Below are 19809 nucleotides of genomic sequence, written 5' to 3'. Positions count from 1 at the left end.
CATGTCTTACAGTAGCGTGCAAATTAATCCGAACAACGTAATTACTTATGCAAAAACACTCAAACCGGATTAAAAAAAAGGATCTAATACATACCTCAGTAATCTATGTGGCCTCCCTTGTTCCTAATAACAGCTCTGAGACGATTTGGCATGGATTCCACTAATTTCCCCACAAATATTCTTCATTTCTTCATCGCGAAACCATACACCAATGAGGGCAGAAATCATCTTCTCCTTTGTAGAACAATCCATTTTTTGCATTCTTCTTTTGCAAATTGACCCAAGTTCTCAATGGGATTGATGTCGGGTAAGTTGCCTGGCCAGGGGAGTACCTGAATATTCTTCTTGTTGAAGAATTCTGTAGTTTTTCGAGACGTATGGCATGGTGCCAGGTCTTGTTGGAACACACCCCTGCCATCCGGAAATGATTTTTGCAACTGGGGTACGATTCTGGTTTCCAATAAGTGAATATATTTGTCAGAATTATCATTCCCTTGATAGGTATTAATGCTCCAGGCTCTTCATGTGTAAGACAATCCCAAAACATTACTTTAGGGGGGTATTTGGGTGCTTGTTGGAGATGAGCTGCTGTTACTTTTTCGGATCCTTTCCGTACGTAAGAAACACAGTGGCCGTGGACCTCGAAATGAGACTCATCGGAAAAAAGTACATTCTTCCAGTCATTCACTGTCCAGTGTTGATGTAATTTTGCCCACATTAAGCGTTTTTTGCAGATAACAGGGGTTAGCAGTTGCTTCTTAATAGGCTTATGAGCCCTTCGTCCAGCTTCCAAAAGCCTATGCCGCACTGTTGTGACGTGAATATTCGCCCCAGTGGTAGCCATTAACTCGCGGGTTAAGTCGACAGCAGTTAGTCTAGGATTTAATTTACTTTTCCTGACAATTAAACGATCATCTGCAGGTGAAGTCTTCCTTTTCCGGCCACAGTTTCCTTTTTTCTGGGGTGTGATGGATCCAGTCTCCCTGTACCGTTTTATGATCAAATTAACAGTAGCCAAACTGATGTGACATTCTACAGCAATTTGCCTCTGTGTCATAGAAGAATGCTCTGCTAATGTCATAATTTTAGACCGTTTTCGTGGAGTTGTATCTATTTGTGAAGATGACAGAATGTACACAGGATTGCAGTATTAAGTCTTCAACACAACTGAAATGCTTATAAGTACAAAACGACAGGCAAAATGTCACATATTATAAAAAAAAATGACAGACCTTCAACAATGGAATTACACGTACTACAGATGTCAATTAAAGCGGTATGAGCAGCTGTGAGACCAACAATGACAGAAAATGTAAAAATGTCATGTTCAGATTAATTTGCATGCTACTGTATTTTTGCACATCTACTCAGTGGGATGCGTACTCCTTGAAACAACGCTACATGCCCCTGGGACTACATATATTACAGATTGAAAACCACTCAATTATAGTATAGTTACTAAAGAAATAGCACCATTTTGAAACAGGACCAGTTCTAGCATCGTAACAAGTGATGTTTTGTAGTGGTATACAGCCATTGTAGCAAAGAGGTACCTCTGTAAAACAAAAACTTATATAACGATAAGCCCATTTGCAATGATAAATGTTATTGGTCCCAGTGAATTTCCTACATTTTAAATATGTCTTATCTGCCATTACTACAATACCATTACAACAATGAATATATTTTTTTGGTTTACTTGGTCGTCATGTTCAATATTTTACCTTTCACTTGATGTTGCCCTCTTAAAGATATTCTCCCATTATTTCGTCTACTCTCTTTTATACTTCAGTTGACTGATCTTGATATTCTGTGCAAGGAACGTGTTACAATAGAAGTATTCCTGCTTGAAAGGCATGTGAACCATAAAGGATTTGTCTTTATGTTCCTGTCACCAGTGACGTCGCCAGGATCAGAGCAAGGGGGTGCAGATGGAGTGCGAGATTTAAAAATGGGGTGCGAGCTGTAAAAATGTGGTACATAAAAAATCCAAAATGTTCTTTCATCCACTTGCGCGCATACTATACATCTGTTTATTATTATTATTATTATTATTATTATTATTATTATTATTGCTCATCACATCCATTATGATACACTAAGGGACGTAGTTTTTTCACATGCAAGAAATTGTTTGTTTGTTTTTGTTCTTCAAAATAATTTATGCCTAGTATTTTGTTAATAAATTGCCCTTTGGGGTGCGGAAAGGGATGTTCCGATTTTTTATGGGGTGCTTGCGCACCATTTCGCACCCCCCTAGCGACGGCCCTGCCTGTCACCATCTTCCTGACTGCCTGGCAGTTTTCATATTCGAGTGTCAGTTGTTAATGTTGGCATGTGTAACATGAAGACAAATCCAATTGGAGACTAAACTAGCTATTTAGCGGTTTAAATAGTGGATTTAAACGTACTTAAGTGGCTAAAAAGTATGGCTTTGCGCAGGCAACATTCTCAAAATTCATAAAGATATGCTAGGAAATAGAGGACAGAGTTGCATCTGGTAAAATTAATCCTGAATGTGTGGTAACAGAAGATGTTGACACTGCTACCTTTTAGCGGTTAATATCTTTGGTATACCACTGAAAAATCAGCTTGAAGCAATAAGAAACTTGTTTGTTGCTGAAAACCTCAAAACCAAACGTCAGAAAACAAATTAATTATTTTTTTAAATGCCTGAATATTATATGAATTTGTACTTGAAGTAGAGTAATCAAATGGTGAGTAAAATTTTCATAGTATGTAATGTTGTTTTATACTTATTTCTACTATATTCTTTTTCAGAACACGAATTTGGATAACATTTCATATCCCCCTATTGCTACAATAACCCTGATATAACAATACAATTGTCGGCTTGGATGTTGCAGTCGGTAAAGTGCTGGTCTTCTGTGCCCGAGGTTAAGGGTTCGATCCCAGTCTATGTCGATGGCATTTATGTGTGCTTTAATGCGACAGGCTCATGTCAGTAGATTTACTGGCATGTAAAAGAACTCCTACAGGACAAAATTCTGGCACACTGGCGACGCTGATACAATCTAGGCAGTTGCGAGCATCGTTAAATAAAACACAATTTTAAAAAATTAAAACAATACAATTTTCCTAATCCCCAGAAAATTGTTCTATCAATGTTCGACTGTATAATGCTAGTATATCAGATGTCAAAAAAACTAGAAGTTCTCTCTTTGTACCACTCAATTGCTAGTCAACTGGAAGGCAATCTTCAACATCATACATACCATAAAATACAAAATAAATATAAACTAAATAAATGTTTACAGGACCTCTTCTGCATATATACTGCCAAGACTTTTACTCACCTAGAAAACCTTTGATTGCAGAACTAGATAAGACTTGAGCTTCTTGTTGGAGGAGTAGCCCAGTCGCAGCACCCCACCTCTCCTAATGGAGCCATTCACCCTATACAAAATAAAAAATATATATTACATGTCTATGTTGTGTCATCAGTGATTGCTAGAATCAATTATTACTAATAATTTTAACTTTAATAGCTATGAAGAAGTTTTATTTGCATTAACATGACGACAAAACTCTGAAAAAGAACAATATTTAATAACGTACTTAAACTTTCAAAAGAACTTTTACATAAACGTACTAGGTGAACAGAATGTGCACACCGCAACACAGCAACCTTGCCCTCCACCGAGTTCTCGCAGATTCCAGGGATGCAAAGAACTTACTTACTATAGTCTAGTCCACGCAATATCAATAATTCAACACACCCAAGTTATGAATCTAATTTTACTATATATAAGCAGTTAAAATATAATTTGCTCACACAAATGGTGAAAGGAGATACTGAAACTATCTGCTTTTTATTCCAAACATTTGCCGCACATGTTGAAGTGACGCATAACTTGCTGCAGTTTCCATTAAAAAATGGTGACGATGATTTCCCGAATGATATTTTTCAGTTGTTTCACATCATCTGAATTAATGCACTTTTTGTTATAGAGTTCCACAGAAATAAAAGTCACAATGTGTTAGATCGAGGATCAAGGGAACCACACACTTATACTGATAACTCTATTCTCGAATACTTTATGAAGTTCATCTAAAGAACAGTTGGTTGTATATCATCGCTTAAGGTGCAAATACTTGTAAGACTCAAAATTTTCGACATCGTGGTTTTGGTACCATTGAATTCGTCCAAGGGTTGTGCCTAGGCCAGTAATAGTTAATTTTGTTAACTATTGAAAAAACAGTGAAATATATCCAAATAAAAGAAGCTTAAAAATAGTGGCATTATAATAAGGGTGGACCTGATGCAGTTGTGTTATAAATTTCTCCAAGGGTGCAACACGCGTTTCGGTCTACGCAATGTATGGATTGTTGATGGCGCAATTATGGTGAGCACCGAAAATGAAAAGCGGCGTGTGACATCTACAGAAGACATTGAGTGTTGAGTGTTTTTTTTCTCTTGTGCTAGTATTAAGTAATCAATTAATCTAGAGCACACATAGGCATTGGTGTCTCATCTCAGGACTGATGCCTCAATGGCTTTGGTAGTGCTTATCACTCAGTATGATATAAGCTTCTTACTCCCCTTTCCTCTCTAAACTGTAGCTCGCAGGTGTGGGCAGATTGTATGTCCAGTTTTCAGTGGTGGAATAGTGACTTATCTAAGTAGTGTGTACGAACTTTCTCATGTGGAATGGGAGAAGAGTTCTTTTGCTGCTTAGAGAGGGAGAATATACACTGCATGTTAAGCTCGAAAATCCTACCTAGTACCAGATTTGGATGCGTAAATTATATTATGCATATTTTACGTCGCCCCGAAAAATTTTTACACGATTTTATACATGGCGTAATAAATTATTTTCATGAAATAAATTAATAAAATGCCATCACAATATAAATGACAAGCATTTATTTTAAATAGTTTCATTTATCACTGAAATGAAAATAATTTGAGTTGTTAAATGTAACGTACATACAAGGTGTTAAGAAAAAATGTCTGATATTTTGGGACGTGGTAGTATTCATAAAAACAAGAAAAAATCTAATAAACATGTATCCTAAAATTAATATATTTTTTTAAGAAACAAGGACTGTGAAATTGATATAGTAATAACACCATATTTTCTAATGTCAGCACTTTGCTCGTTTCTTATGGCAATATAGTAGAATAAAGAGTAACTAGATAGATGTGACACACCCAAAGAGAAATGAGCAAAGAGGTCACAGGAATAGATATGCTGTTACAATAAGCCTGCCTACCTACGAATTTCACAGTCATTGTTTCTTCAACGATATTAATTTTAGGACCCATATTTATTAGACTTTTTTTATTTGTGTGAATACTATCTCCTCTCAAAGTAATATACACTTTTTCTTGACACACTGTATATGTAATATTAATAATTATATATAAGAATAGATTATCAGATCATAATACACTGTTTGTGGAAATTGCAACACAAGAAGGATACATGTGACTGAAATGAAATTTATACCACAGATTAGGTACATGACAATACACAAATGATTAGAATTACAGAACTGTACCTAATCTGTGACCGTGAGATTTCAGTATGGTGTGAAGCCTTCATGTGCTGCAATCAGAGCCTCTAAGCATCGTGGCATGAAATCAAAGAGGGCCTGGATATGTTCCTGGGGAATCTTCCTCCACGTAATTTGTATGCGAGTCCACAAAGCATCAAGAGTGGGTGCTGGAGGACCATGACGAACAAGTTGCTGAACAACCATATCCCAGACATGTTCGATGGACGACATGTCTGGCAAACGTGCAGGCCAGGGAAGCAGTGATATCCGTTGTTCTTCGAAGAAGGCTTGCACAATTCTCGCCACATGTGGCCGGGCACTGTCCTGCTGAAATATGGCATGTGGAGTTGCCTGAAGGAGGGGCAGTACTTTGGGCTCTAAACCCTCCCTGATGTAGCAGTTGCTGTTCAGATTTCCCTGAATACATAGGAGGCGATCTCGCATATTGCATCCAATCACATTAGGCGTTTGTCCGCTATGTCGCTCAACAATGCAGGTTCTCAGATGGCGTTCACCATGGTAGCGTCTAACTCGTATGCGGCTATCATTGCAGGACTCGTCCGAAAACACTACATTTTGCCACTCAGCACGCCAGTGACGGCGTTCACGTACCCACTGCAGTCTGAGGCGTTGGTGGTTTCTGGACAATAGAAGCAGATGCAACGGCATGGGAGCCACTAGTCCAGCCCTCAAAAGACGGCGACGAATCGTTGACGCAGACAGGTCCACATCCTCTTCTATCCACTGGTTCCACAACGCACCTCTGCCATACCAGCATGCTTAGTACGAGCCGAAATGTCACGGTATGACAAACCTGCTTCCCAAGACCAACCATTCTGTCCTGTTAGAACTCACGTGCTGATATTGCGCCCTTCCACATCGACGAGGCTTACCTGCACTAGCTTTCACGTTTCCACTTCGTTTGGAAGCTCTGCACTGCCTGAGCAAGGCATAACACTGACCTTGCTGGTGGCACAAGAGAAGTCACTGTTGGGCCTATGTGTACGCCTCTCTCTGGAAACGTAATCAATTATTGGTGGTACACTGTTCTATACAGCTTCCGAGTTTGGAATCGTTCGGACCATTCTTTCTGGGTGCTGCACTTTTCACGAACAGTAGTGTATGATCACGAACAATCTAGAAGTGTAGTAAAAGTCAAATGTGCCACCTCCTGAATAGTATCCACAGAGAGTTCTCAAAATGTCAATAGCTTTTGTTTTCTCCTTTAATATTGGCCTCTATGAACAGGACTACTTCTGTCACTAGATAAATAAAAACAAAGAAAGTCGGCAATACGCACAAAGACACTATCCATTAAAAGAATTTTATTATATAAGACGTTCGGAAAAAAAGATAAAAACATCAGATGCTGGTGAGAACAGTGGAGAAAAGTGACAAAATACACACGACTAAAATCGTCGACAGCTTTGATGGAAAACTCTGGTATCTGAATCAACGTGGCGAGTACAGTAACACGCGGAAACACTGTACGGTGTCGACGTATCATTTCAAACGATAGGAGAAATCAAAACACAAGGACACCCGCAGGATTCAATCTCAGTGGTAGTAAGATGGTTAGAAAATGAGAGGAAACGGATGGACGAGGAGAGAGAAAATTGAACATAAAAAATAGCCAATTCTGAAATCTAAATTACCCTGTGCACGCATTCATAGTTTGAAGCACTCGCTTTTGTTCAATTATTTACTGAGAGTTTGAGAAAACATAACGTATCGAACTCATAAAGAAAAATAAAAAAACTCGTAGAAAATAAAAATCTCAATGGTAGCAATTGCTACTACTGGCTACCCCTGCGGGCGCCCTTGTATATAGAACTAAATAGAAGAAGTATGAATTACCGCAAGTAACGCACGTTGGTAGCCTGGGAACTTGAGTTAAAAAATTTAACACTTTGTTTATTTAATTTATTAGAGCAAGTTTTGAATCGTCCACACATGTGAAGTAACGGTTAGAGCGTCTGGCCGCGAAACCAGGTGGCCCGGGTTCCATTCCTGGTCGGGGCAAGTTACCTGGTTGAGGGTTTTTTCGGGGTTTTCCCTCAACCCAATTTGAGCAAATGCTGGGTAACTTTCGGTGGTGGACCCCGGACTCATTTCACCGGCATTATCACCTTCATCTCATTCAGACGCTAAATAACCTAAGATGTTGATAAAGCGTCGTAAAATAACCTACTTAAAAAGTTTTGAATCTATTACATTTTTATATTTATGGATAATCACGCATTTACGCGTCGTATAGAAATTAATCTTTTACGCGCAACTTCCCAAATCTGTCTAATACGCACTAACGATATTGCTCCTTACAGCATAAAAAGCTGGATTAAAAGGTAAGAGAAATAAAATTGAATGTGTTTTCTACGTACCATTTCCCAAGGAAATTTATACACATAAAATGTGTGTAGAAAACTAAATACGATTTTTTGAAATTATTTTTAGATCTGGAACGTGCAAATCTATTAAGTAACTTTAAGAAACGCCGGAAAAGTCCAGAAAAAAGATATAGACAATACGATGGAATATTATGCAATTTCTTGTGAACTCGCCTGATTTAAATCAGTTCAGTGACGGAGGAACAACAGAGAGGTTTGTGTTTAAAACTGTCAAATTAATTTGTCCAAATTAAACAAAGTTTTCAAGAACTTTACGTTATTCAGGCGCTTTCCTAACAATTCGCCAATGACTGCCTCAGCGATTAAGATAAGGTGACACAGGTCACAGTTAATATTTCCTATCCTACTCTGCTCTCCCAGTAAATTGTGCCCAAGGCTGATATAGAGAGTAGCTATGTTAAGTCTCCAGTGATAAGTATAGTTGTTACTTTCAATAGTACGTAAGTTGACACCAAAAACGTTTTATAGTTTAACCGTTGACACCATTCAAATTCCGACAAGTGTAAACCTTCTACCGACAACCCTTAGCGATTCACCTCCGGCTGAAACTCATCCTCTTTTAACATCAGAGCCAAACCTGTCCAGAAATGTCACCGACCCTCCGTTTTCTCTTTCTATCGTAGCTCCCCAAGTGCATCACGATGTTGGGTGGGCACCGGTCCCATACACTGGTCTAAATTTCATGAGAAAATTTCTTCCCCCATGAGGACTCGAACCAGCGCGCATTCCGTAACACGAGTCCTAGGCAGGACGCCTTAGACCACGACGCCACGGCGCGGGATTTCATAAAATTATCAAATGCTTATTTACCTCCAAATCGTTCTTACTTACTTACTTAAAAATGGCTTTTAAGGAACCCGGATGTTCATTGCCGCCCACATATAAGCCCATTATCGGTCCCTATCCTGTGCAAGATTAATCCAGTCGATCTCACCATATTCCACCTCCCTCAAATCCATTTTAATATTATCCTCCCATCTACGTCTCGGCCTCCCCAAAGGTCTTATTCTCTCCGGCCTCCCAACTAACACTCTATATGCATTTCTGGATTCGCCCATACGTGCTACATGCCCTGCTCATCTCAAACGTAAGGATTTAATGTTCCTAATTATGTCAGGGAAAGAATACAATGCGTGCAGTTCTGCGTTGTGTAACTTTCTCCATTCTCTTGCAATTTCATCCCTCTTAGCTCAAAATATTTTCCTAACAACTTTATTCTCAAACACCCTTAATCTTTGTTCCTCTCTCAAAGTGAGAGTTCAAGTTTCACAACCATACAGAACAACCGGTAATGTAACTGTTTTATAAATTCTAACTTTAAGATTTTTTACAGCAGACTAGATCGTTCTTGTGTGAACAAATTTGACTCATCTTTAACAAGGCTTTAAAATCCATTACTTTATAGAATTTAATGCCTGTCTTCATAGTAACTAAAACTAATCCGTAATTTCCATTTTATCACACTGTACCGAACGCACGTGGAGAATTCGCGCGCTGCAGTATCACAGCGGCATAATGCATTTCACATCAAATGTTTGTTTACTTCAGTATTTTTCTTATCTGGAATTCAATATGACCTTAATACTGTCAGTGCGTCTAATATACACTAATATAAATGACGCTACTACTCAATCATGTTGAGAATTTGGGAGGAAGAGAGAAAAAAAGAAACTTCTCCCGGTAACGACGTCACAGCTAAACGTAATACTCATATATTATTGGCAATACTGTGTACTTACTTGGTTACCATCGTAACTGCACGGATGAAAGCTGCGGTACCTAATTCTCCGAATTAGCGAGATGATGGAGATAAAAATGATGATTATAATGATGATAGAGACAACCCAAATCCAAATTTTCTCGCATGCAATGACAAGAATGGAAAACATTTCACGTAAGAGAACTAAGCAGTAAAATTCATACTAAAGGAAATTAAGCGACAGTGAAGAAGTGAAGTACCGTATTGAAAACTATACTCTCAAGCCAGCTGAGTAGAGAATAGAAAGTACTGACTGCAAATGCGGAATATAAACCTTACTGAGCTGCCACATATCTCTACCCTTTCCATAATTTGTTTTTATTTCGCCTATAAAAATAACACTGCATAATGTTATCAAATGGTAACATTTCTTTATTATCGCTTTTAAACTTCGAAGGATTTGATAGCAATGGAACAATAGAGGAAAAGTGTTATACCATTCACTATCCCTGCAATAAATGATTGCTTTGTATAATACGACATTAAGGATAAAATGACCAAATTTATCGCTGAAATGCCTTATCACTCAAAGTTATTTCTCATTAAGTATTAATCAAAGGACTACAGAGCTTGTAGCTTTGTCCATGTATCCTGATTCGCAATCATAACCTTCATTACGACATGGTCGAACATTAGATATTTGTTTAATGACAGCCTAAAACTATGCTCATTTCAATACTTATCAATGATATCGATTTAATGTCAAACACCACATACTGTTCTATACAGAGTCTATGTGTAATTAATTTATCTCTGGAATGCAGTGTGTGTTCACGGAGTTTACATGTCTCACAGCATAACACAGTACATTCTCCATCAAAACTGAGGAAGGAATATTAAAGGGCCTATACACAGAAGAAGTTAAATAACCCTGCAGATTGAAAGGGAAGATAAGGTACACTTAAATGAATAGATAGAACTGATATTTAACCCTTGCGGTGAATTTCGGTGAAGTCCGGAGGGCCTAATTAGTCAAATCCACTCTCCTCATCTCCACGCTGGGCCCCCTGAGATCTTTTAAGATGCAAACATGGCACGATAGAAATGTCAGAAGGAAGTGAAATAGGGAGAGGAGTACGACGAGGATGCCCTTTATCACCTAACCTGTTCAACATCTATTTGGAGAATTTAGTGAAAAACTGTTTTCAGAACATGGGACGAGTGATAGTAGGAGGAAGAAGAATAAAGTGTGTAAGATTTGCTGATGATACGGCGTTGTTAGCAGAAGAGATGATACTAAGGGATATGCTACTGGAGCTAAATGACTGCTGTGAGCAGTATGGAATGAAGATAAATGCCAACAAGACGAAGATTTATTTTTTTATTTTATTGGGTTATTTTACGACGCTGTATCAACATCTAAGATTATTTAGCGTCTGAATGAAATGAAGTGATAATGCCGGTGAAATGAGTCCGGGGTCCAGCACCGAAAGTTACCCAGCATTTGCTCGTATTGGGTTGAGGGAAAACCCCGGAAAAAACCTCAACCAGATAACTTGCCCCGACCAGGAATCGAACCCGGGCCACCTGGTTTCGCGGCCAGACGCGCTGACCGTTACTCCACAGGTGTGGACTACAAGACGAAGACCATGGTCATAGGAAGAAAAGTAAAGAAGGTAAACTTATGAATTATAAATGAGGCAGTAGAGCAAGTGGACTGCTTCAAATACTTGAGGTGTAAATTTTTATAAACCTGTTTTCCACAATTCAGAATATTAAAAATAGGAATAGTTAGAATGTATTATTCATTTTGTGAGAGGGAAAATAATACATTATGTAATTAACTAATTAAATATTTTCCAATAAGTATGATTCATATTACAGTTTCGGATTAAACCACTTGTATGAATCTATTTCAATACGAACATATTGTACACAGAGTTCGGGATTTTACGTATAGTATCAAAAATGTAACGTTTAACGTAAGAACGTTGTAACATTTGTAAGTATCCCAAGGTTGTAGTTCGTAGATTATTTTTGTATAGGAGACAGCTGCTACGAATGAGACGTGAGCCACAACCCTCTCGTAGTGGCGAGTGACCTTGACAAAACTGTCCTAGGTGAACCTCTCCCTCTCTGGCAATGTTGCAATCTGTTCGCATCGTTCAGTAGCTTAAAATCAGTAATTTTTAAATTAAATTTACACGAAAATTTTCAGTGCTATGGAAATACGCCAGAGAAATAAATGATTCTTTATAATATTTTCTATCGATATGGGCAAAAATCACGATCCTACTCGCAATAGTTACTTACAAATGGCTTTTAGAGAACCCGGAGGTTTATTGCCGCCCTCACATAACCCCACCATCGGTCTCTATCCTGAGCAAGATTAATCCAGAACCTACCATCATATCCCACCTCCCTCAAATCCATTTCAATATTATCCTCCCATATACAGTAGTGGCAAAAAAAAAAAAACCGGACAGACCCTTGTAGCTGATTTCAGAGTCTTGCTCACTCCAGAGCACGATAGACTGGTAACTAAGACTTTCGTAGTTCGAATCCTGCCTGGGAAGGAAACTTTTTTTGTTCCTTATTCAAATTTATTGCCAATACTTTTCGATTGCAGCGGTATTTTACTACTTAATTAACTTATTATTCCCAGAACATGAATTTTACCAGCAATCGAAAAGTATTGGGAATAAATTTGAATAAGGAACAAAAGAAGGTTTCCTTCCCAGGCAGGATTCGAACCACGGAAGTCTTAGTTACCAGTCTATCATGCTCTGGATTGAACAAGACTCTGAAATCAGCTACAAGGGTCGGTCCGGTTTTTTTGCCACTACTGTACGTTTCAGCCTCCCCAAAGGTCTTTTTCCCTCAGGTCTTCCAACTAGCGATCTATATGCATTTCTGGATTTGCCCATATGTGCTACGTGCCCTGTCCATCTCAAACGTCTGAATTTAATGTGCCTAATTATGTCGCGTAAGGAATACAATGCGCGCAATTCTGCGTTATGTAACTTTCTCCATTCTCTTGTAACTTCATCCCTCTTAGCCCCAAATATTTTCCTAAGCACTTTATTGTCAAACACCCTTAGCCTTTATTCCTCTCTCGAAGTGAGAGTCCAAATTTCACAATCATACAGAACAACCAGTATTGTAACTTTTATAAATTCTAACGTTCAGCTTTTTTTGACAGCAGACTGGATGGTGAAAAGTTACTGAACCGAATAATAACAGGCTTATATTTGCCGGCCGAATTGTTTATTCAGTTCAAATTTTTTAAGACAGATTTCTTTTATTTCACTACGACTAATACATAGTGTTAATAAAAGCGGTTGTAGGAAGAAATTCGAATCTGCTTTTTAAATTAATATCGTTACATTTGTTGAGCACCTCGAAATATTTGTCCTACAATGCTTCAGAGCGTCTCTGAGAGCGAATGTTTGCATTGCATAGATATTTAATATTGTATAATATATTTAGATGTCGGCCTCGGTAGCGTAGTTGGTATAGCTCTGCCTTCTATGCTCGAAGTTGCTGGTTCGACCCCGGCCCAGGTCGATGGCATTTAAATGTGTTTAAATGCGACAGGCTCATGTCAGTAGATTTACTGGCATTTAAAAGAACTCCTGCGGGACAAAATTCCGGCACACCGTCAACGCTGATATAACCTCTGGGCTGCGGAGCGTCGTTAAATAAACCATATTTTTTATATGTAAGTAAATGTGTTTTCTTTCTTAGCTCGAATGGTTTTCTCATTGGATGCATCGACAAAATGTGGTGGCGCCTAATTTTTTTTTTTAGTTACGTCTATCGCTAGTAAAAATTATCTTTTACAGCATATAAGCTGCCTTTGAATAAATACTTTGTTATTGTTATTAAATCAAAGTGGTATTTTGTACATGAGTACTATATCTTCACCTACTTACACAAGTACACGAATAAATAGACGTAAACACTCAGTACATGAGCGTGCAGAGGGACTACTTGACTAAGCATGAACTGTTGACTTGCAAACTTGCTCTCCGTACTCAACGAAGCTAGTATGATCGATGTACACCTAATTTATGCTCAAAGTAACCAAACGCAGGACTAATGATAACAGATAAAGTAATAAAACTGAGCATGTACAGTCTCTTCTTGGCTGTGAGAAAGCCACAGTTATGGATATAATAATAATAATAATAATAATAATAATAATAATAATAATAATAATAATAATATTATTATTATTATTATTATTATTATTATTATTATTATTATTATTATTATTTATTTTACCTGGTAGGGTTAAAGCCTTGAAGATTTGTTTCCAATTAAAACATGAATCTTTTTCCACTGTAAATACGATACAATATGATTACTTTCGGCTGAAGTAAATTTCATGTAATTCATATATAGTGTCTATAAAAAGTAAAAATTTCCAAAACAGCTTTAAGCCAAACCTCGACAGGAGTATGAAAACTCATATTTCATGTACTTCACTCATTCATATTCATTACAGGATATGAGGAATTAAGAGGTATAGAGGTGCTTACCGGGCAGGACATGGAGCACCACTAAGTACTTCAGCCCGAAGAGGCTTTGTGAGCACTCGTGATGGATTGCGTTGCATTCCGAGTGTGCTGCTTGGCTAAGCCGGCCCCACCATTCGCTAAAATACCAATTCTTCGCCAACTTTCAAATCCGTACAACATACCCCTATTAGTCGCAATCTGCCGTACATCATGTTATCATATATATTATATGGTTTATTTAATGACGTTCGCAACTGCAGAGGTTATATCAGCGTCACTGGTGTGCCGGAATTTTGTCCTGCAGGAATTCTTTTACATGCCAGTAAATCTACTGACATGAGCCTGTCGCATTTAAGCACACTTAAATGCCATCGATCTGGGCCGGGATCGAACCCGCAACCTCGAGCATAGAAGACCAGCGCCGACTGTTATCATATCCCCGTCAGACTATATAGCAAAGAAGCTGAGTGTTTCGGTGCCTCTCATACAAATATATGAGCCATCTAGAATCTACCACCATTATCATCTACCAATATTTGAACAAATCGCGAGAATCACCTATTATGACAGACGGCCGATTCGACGTCACGCATCACAATAGATGCCCCATTTTTTTCGAGAGTGAGATGATAAATAATAAAAGGGGAATTGTGGATATGTCGATGTAATTACGGGATGAAAAGTGGGAAGGCCGAGAAAACCCGTCACAATCTTGGCTTTGTCTGCCACAAATACAATTTCGCTATCGCCAAAATTTGAAATCTAGCCCGGGATCGTCGTAAGCCAATGCTCTTCTAAGCGATCTACCAAGGCCACTCACGTGAAACTATACTGGGAAATGTACTGTATAAGATTGTGATTGGCACTGCGCGGGCGAACTCTCATGCATGGAGGGTCGAAGTTTTCTTGCCCAATAACTATTCACTACCCCTTTACGTCACCACGGATCATGAAATATTATTGGGCAAGATAAAGCCAAGCTTCCACATATGTGAGTTCACCCACGCAGTCAATCACAATCTTACACATTTCTCAGTATAGACTTTTCAGTTTCTTACTTCACTGCCAGAAATTAACATTATAATAGTATTCCATAAAGTTAATCTGTTTTATTGTAACTTGATGAATAATGCATCGTAACTGAAAAAAAAAATCACACTTGCATCAATAATAGGCGTATGCTTCTACAACGAAAATTAAATTATGGTTTATTTAACGACGTTCGCAACTGCATAGGTTATATCAGCGTCGCCAGTGTACCGGAATTTTGTCCCGCACGAGTTCTTTTACATGCCAGTAAATCTACTGACATTAGCTTGTCGCATTTAACCACACTTAAATGCCATCGATCTGGGCTGGAATCGAACCCGCAACCTCGAGCACAGAAGGCCAGCGCTATACCGACTACGCTACAGAGGCCGACTCTACAATGAGTATCATAGAGAAATTAAAATTATATTCCCCAATATATAATAACTTTTTCATGCGCCAACAAAGGTTAGCCTACCACAACATATTTGGATTCTTTCGGGTTTGTATTAGACGCACACACAACTGACTTACGTCAGGTGGGGTCATCAAGAAGTGGACTCTCCATCCATAACGCAGCATATCACATAATGAAAAAAGTATTCATGATCCAGAAGAGCATTCAACAAACTTCGAAACCGAAACGTATACCGGTATTATGAAAAGAAAAATATTTATGAAGACGACAAAAATGCTCCTAAGTTTTACGCGTTTCATAATTTATTTCCTTTGTAATATTGCCAAAATGATGATGATTATATTATTATTATTATTATTATTATTATTATATTCATCATCATCATACATTTATTTCAACTATTAGGACTAATCAAAAGAAACACATGTATGAAATCATTTAATATGAAATAAGATAATGCAATTTCGCTTCCTGAACCACACAAGAAAGACATTAATAATTTCAAATCAAGAAATCTGACAACTATTTCTAAGTAGGTTATTTTACGACGCTTTATCAACATCTTAGGTTATTTAGCGTCTGAGATGAAGATGATAATGCCGGTAAAATGAATCCGGGGTCCAGCACCGAAAGTTACCCAGCATTTGTTCATATTGGGTTGAGGGAAACCCCCGGAAAAAACCTCAACCAGATAACTTGCCCCAACCGGGAATCGAACCCGGGCCACCTGGTTTCGCGGCCAGACGCGCTAGCCGTTACTCCACAGGTGTGGACGACTTCACTATTAACTGCACAGTTTCTGAAGATAAGCGTAATTAAATTTTCACAAATTACAACTATGGATATGCTGTAATCAATCCGAATATTAATTTTCAATTTAGGAAAGTCGGTATTTTAAAAGTAATACAAATGCTAAAATATATCAGACCTTGATTCAGTATTTCATTCACGCATGACGTAGCTTCACAAGAGATGCCAATCCTTTGACAATGAAGCCCTCCTCTTCTATCACATATTGATTCAGAGTTTCAAGCATAACGTACAGCTTCATAACAAGAGATGCAAATCCTTCGATAATGAAGCCCACCTCTTTTATCAGAGCTTGATTCATTGTTTCATTCACGTATGACGTATCGCTTCACAAGAGATGCCAATCCTTCGACAATGAAGCCCTCCTCTTCTCCCCACCTCTCGCTACATGGCCTGGTGTGGTCTGAAGGATTTTGGATATAGAAAATTCGTAACGAAAATTAGGAACAATTTTGTTTGTTGCTGTTAATCAACTTTCCGAAGGCAGGTTGGAACCTCATAAATGAAAGGTATCATTCATGAGGCAATTAAGTCAGGAGACAGTGCGGTAAGGTGGCCACTTTCTTCCCCCCTCGTTTGCATACATGCTGACTAGTAACATATTTCACTAATCAGACTTAAGAAGTATAAAAACAATTGTTCTTCCTAATTGGCATATATCGCAAGCGAGATGTCCTGCCCGATAATAGATGTAGGGTAAACATTGGTAATTTCGTGATAATTTTATGATTATTAATTTAAAATGCAAATGTGTAAATATATCCTTATTCTGATTTTTTCATCTAAAAGACGATAATTTGCTGTACATATCTGGAGACATAAAAGATTGGACACGTTCTTGAACAAGTGCCAAAAACCACTTTTACAACTTGTGCTAAAAGGTTGGTAATTTCGTGATATTACATTGATAATTTCGTGAGAGGTAGAAGAATTGTGGAAAAATTCATTAAACTCAAATTAAATTCTCATTTATTGTTACAAGACTTCAAACATAGTAATTCCGTCTAATATCCATAGCAAGAAAACATAGAAATACATATAAACACATAATAAGAATGAAATCAAAGTAAAAATTGAAATTGAAAAGGGATCTTCTTTGCCCTGAAAAGGTGAACACTTTTATTACGGACTTTACTATAGCCTATATTACTAGGGTAACTCCAAAAGTAATGTATAACATTTGTTTAAAAATTATATTTTTATCCTACAGCTTTGCTATTTTCACAGAATGTAGATACATCCTTTAGGAACAAAATGTGACTTTTCCACAAAATCCCCGTCCCTTTTAACTGCCTTACATAACCTAGGAACGAGGGCCTGTAGACCAGCACGGTAAAAGTCTGGACCAACACGTCTGAGCCACTCTTTAGCAACGTGCACAAGGGAGTCATCTTCTAACCTCGTTCCGTGAAGGGATCCTTCAGTTTACCAAAGAGATGCAAATCGCACGGTACCAGTTCAGGACTGTAAGGCGGGAGTTTCAGTGTTGTCTATCCGAATTTTCTGATCTGGTCTGGGGTCTTGTGACTGACATATGGCTGTGCGTTGTCGTGCAATAGCAGAACATCCTGCTTCTCCCGATGTCGTCGAACACGACTCAGTCGAGCTTGAAGTTTCTTGAGAGTTGCCACATACGCGCCAGAATTAATGGTGATTCCGTGTGGCATGATGTCCACAAGCAAGAGTCCTTCTGAATAGAAAAACATAGTAGCCATAATTTTTCCTGCCGAAGGTGCACTTTTGAATTTCTATTTCTTTGGTGAATTTGTATGATGCCACTCCATTGTCTTCCTCTGTCTCCAGTCCAAAATGATGGAGCCATGTTTTATATTCTGTCACAATTCTTGCAAGTAAGTCATCTGGCACTTAGCATGATAACAAATCAAAAAGAAGCTTCACTGAACCCATTGCGTCCCCGTTTTCTTTTTTGTTATCACATCTTATCTTCAGATTTCTAAAATTCGTATTGTAATACAATTTTTAAAATAGTATAAAATGTAACGCTTAATGCTCAACAAAATTTCACCTCAAACAGCTAAGATTTCTATCAGTAAAGCTAAGCCTATATGGCGACTACAGCTGTATCTAAAATTCAAAAAACATTTCATAAAATTTCATTAAGATATAATAAATCATTGTACCAAATATCATATGTTTACCTTTAGTAATAAGCCTGTAATGTAATTACAAACATCCACAAAATTTGTACGCCTGAGAAGTCGACACTAACTTGCTCTCTCCAAACATAAAAGCTCACTGTAGCAGCTACAATAGTCACACAAAGCGTAGCTGTATGTTTCTGGAAACCGGACATCATATGCAATCCCTTAGCGGAAATTTGAATATCGTAACACCATTGGTTAGTTCTCAAAAGAGCAAAGAACAAGTATCACTAAATAACCACTGCCACGAAATTACCAATGTTTACCCTATAGCACGACTCTTGAAGCTCCTTACAGAGCACGATTCACACCACAATGATTTAACAACGGTTTTCAATCCAGTATTATTTGGATAATATTACAGGAAGGTATTTCACAACTAATGAAAAAAGCACGAAATTAATCTGAAAATAATATCACATTAATGCAAATTAAACAAACACGATACAGTACGATAACCCCGATTATGACAAATCATCGCAAGAATTTCGATAGTTCTGTGCTAGCTGCTTGCTCGCGGACTACAAAGTTCAGGCTTAGGATACTGCTGAGGTAAGAGTTGAATTAATTATGCAGGTTAATTTCGTTTACCATCATTCTATTTTACTACACGATTTATAAATATTCATCTATTTGTATGAACAGATCAATTTTCATAGCGTCTTTTCAAATGCTTTCCAGGTTATGACAACAACCGACGTAAAATAAATTCTAATAACTGCCAAAGCGATATCGTGTGTACCACTGCTTTGGAGCACTGAGCATACGCATTGCGTAAGTCTGGAACTTAGAAAATTCAGGTGGGTCTTTTTTTAACTGTACTTATCACCCAGAACCTCATTCAGAGGTATAAATTTGCTTATGATAATTTCGCTCAGGAAACAATTTTTTCGTTTATACCAAGCCTGGGCACATTATGTGATTCTGAGAAATGAGCGCTGTGTGCTTTAAAGAGCGCGTCTTGCGAGCGGTGTGACGTATGCATACTGTACGTCATTCAGTGTCGGTGCAGTGGTGACTCTGCAGTATGAAGGCGAACTCTGAAGACGGAGCTTCCGCTCATACACTAAAGCGTCCGTTACTCCCAATGCTTTTGATGTATCATGGGAGGAGGAGTTCTTTTTGGTAGAGAGCAGTGGATTAGTAAAGTGTTCAATTTGGCATAAAACACTCCAACTGATTAAGAGGTTCAATATCCAACGACATTATTCTTTACAACATGCTACTGAATATGACA

The 19809-nt window shown here is 38.0% G+C and overlaps 1 protein-coding gene across 8 annotated transcripts in view; it reads right to left on the bottom strand.

The window, feature by feature from the left end:
• Nucleotides 1-19809, bottom strand: part of Slmap (Sarcolemma associated protein) — a 215630-nt gene that overhangs the window by 146713 nt on the left and 49108 nt on the right. For all 8 annotated transcript variants that reach the window (XR_011334357.1, XR_011334358.1, XM_069837662.1 and 5 more), the window contains exon 2: nt 3318-3417. The gene's annotated coding sequence lies outside the window, so the exon portion shown is untranslated. The remainder of the gene's footprint in view (nt 1-3317; nt 3418-19809) is intronic.

The sequence above is a fragment of the Periplaneta americana genome, chromosome 10 (assembly GCF_040183065.1).
Source record: "Periplaneta americana isolate PAMFEO1 chromosome 10, P.americana_PAMFEO1_priV1, whole genome shotgun sequence".
Taxonomy (NCBI): domain Eukaryota; kingdom Metazoa; phylum Arthropoda; class Insecta; order Blattodea; family Blattidae; genus Periplaneta; species Periplaneta americana.
This window is presented reverse-complemented; position numbering and strand designations above follow the sequence as displayed.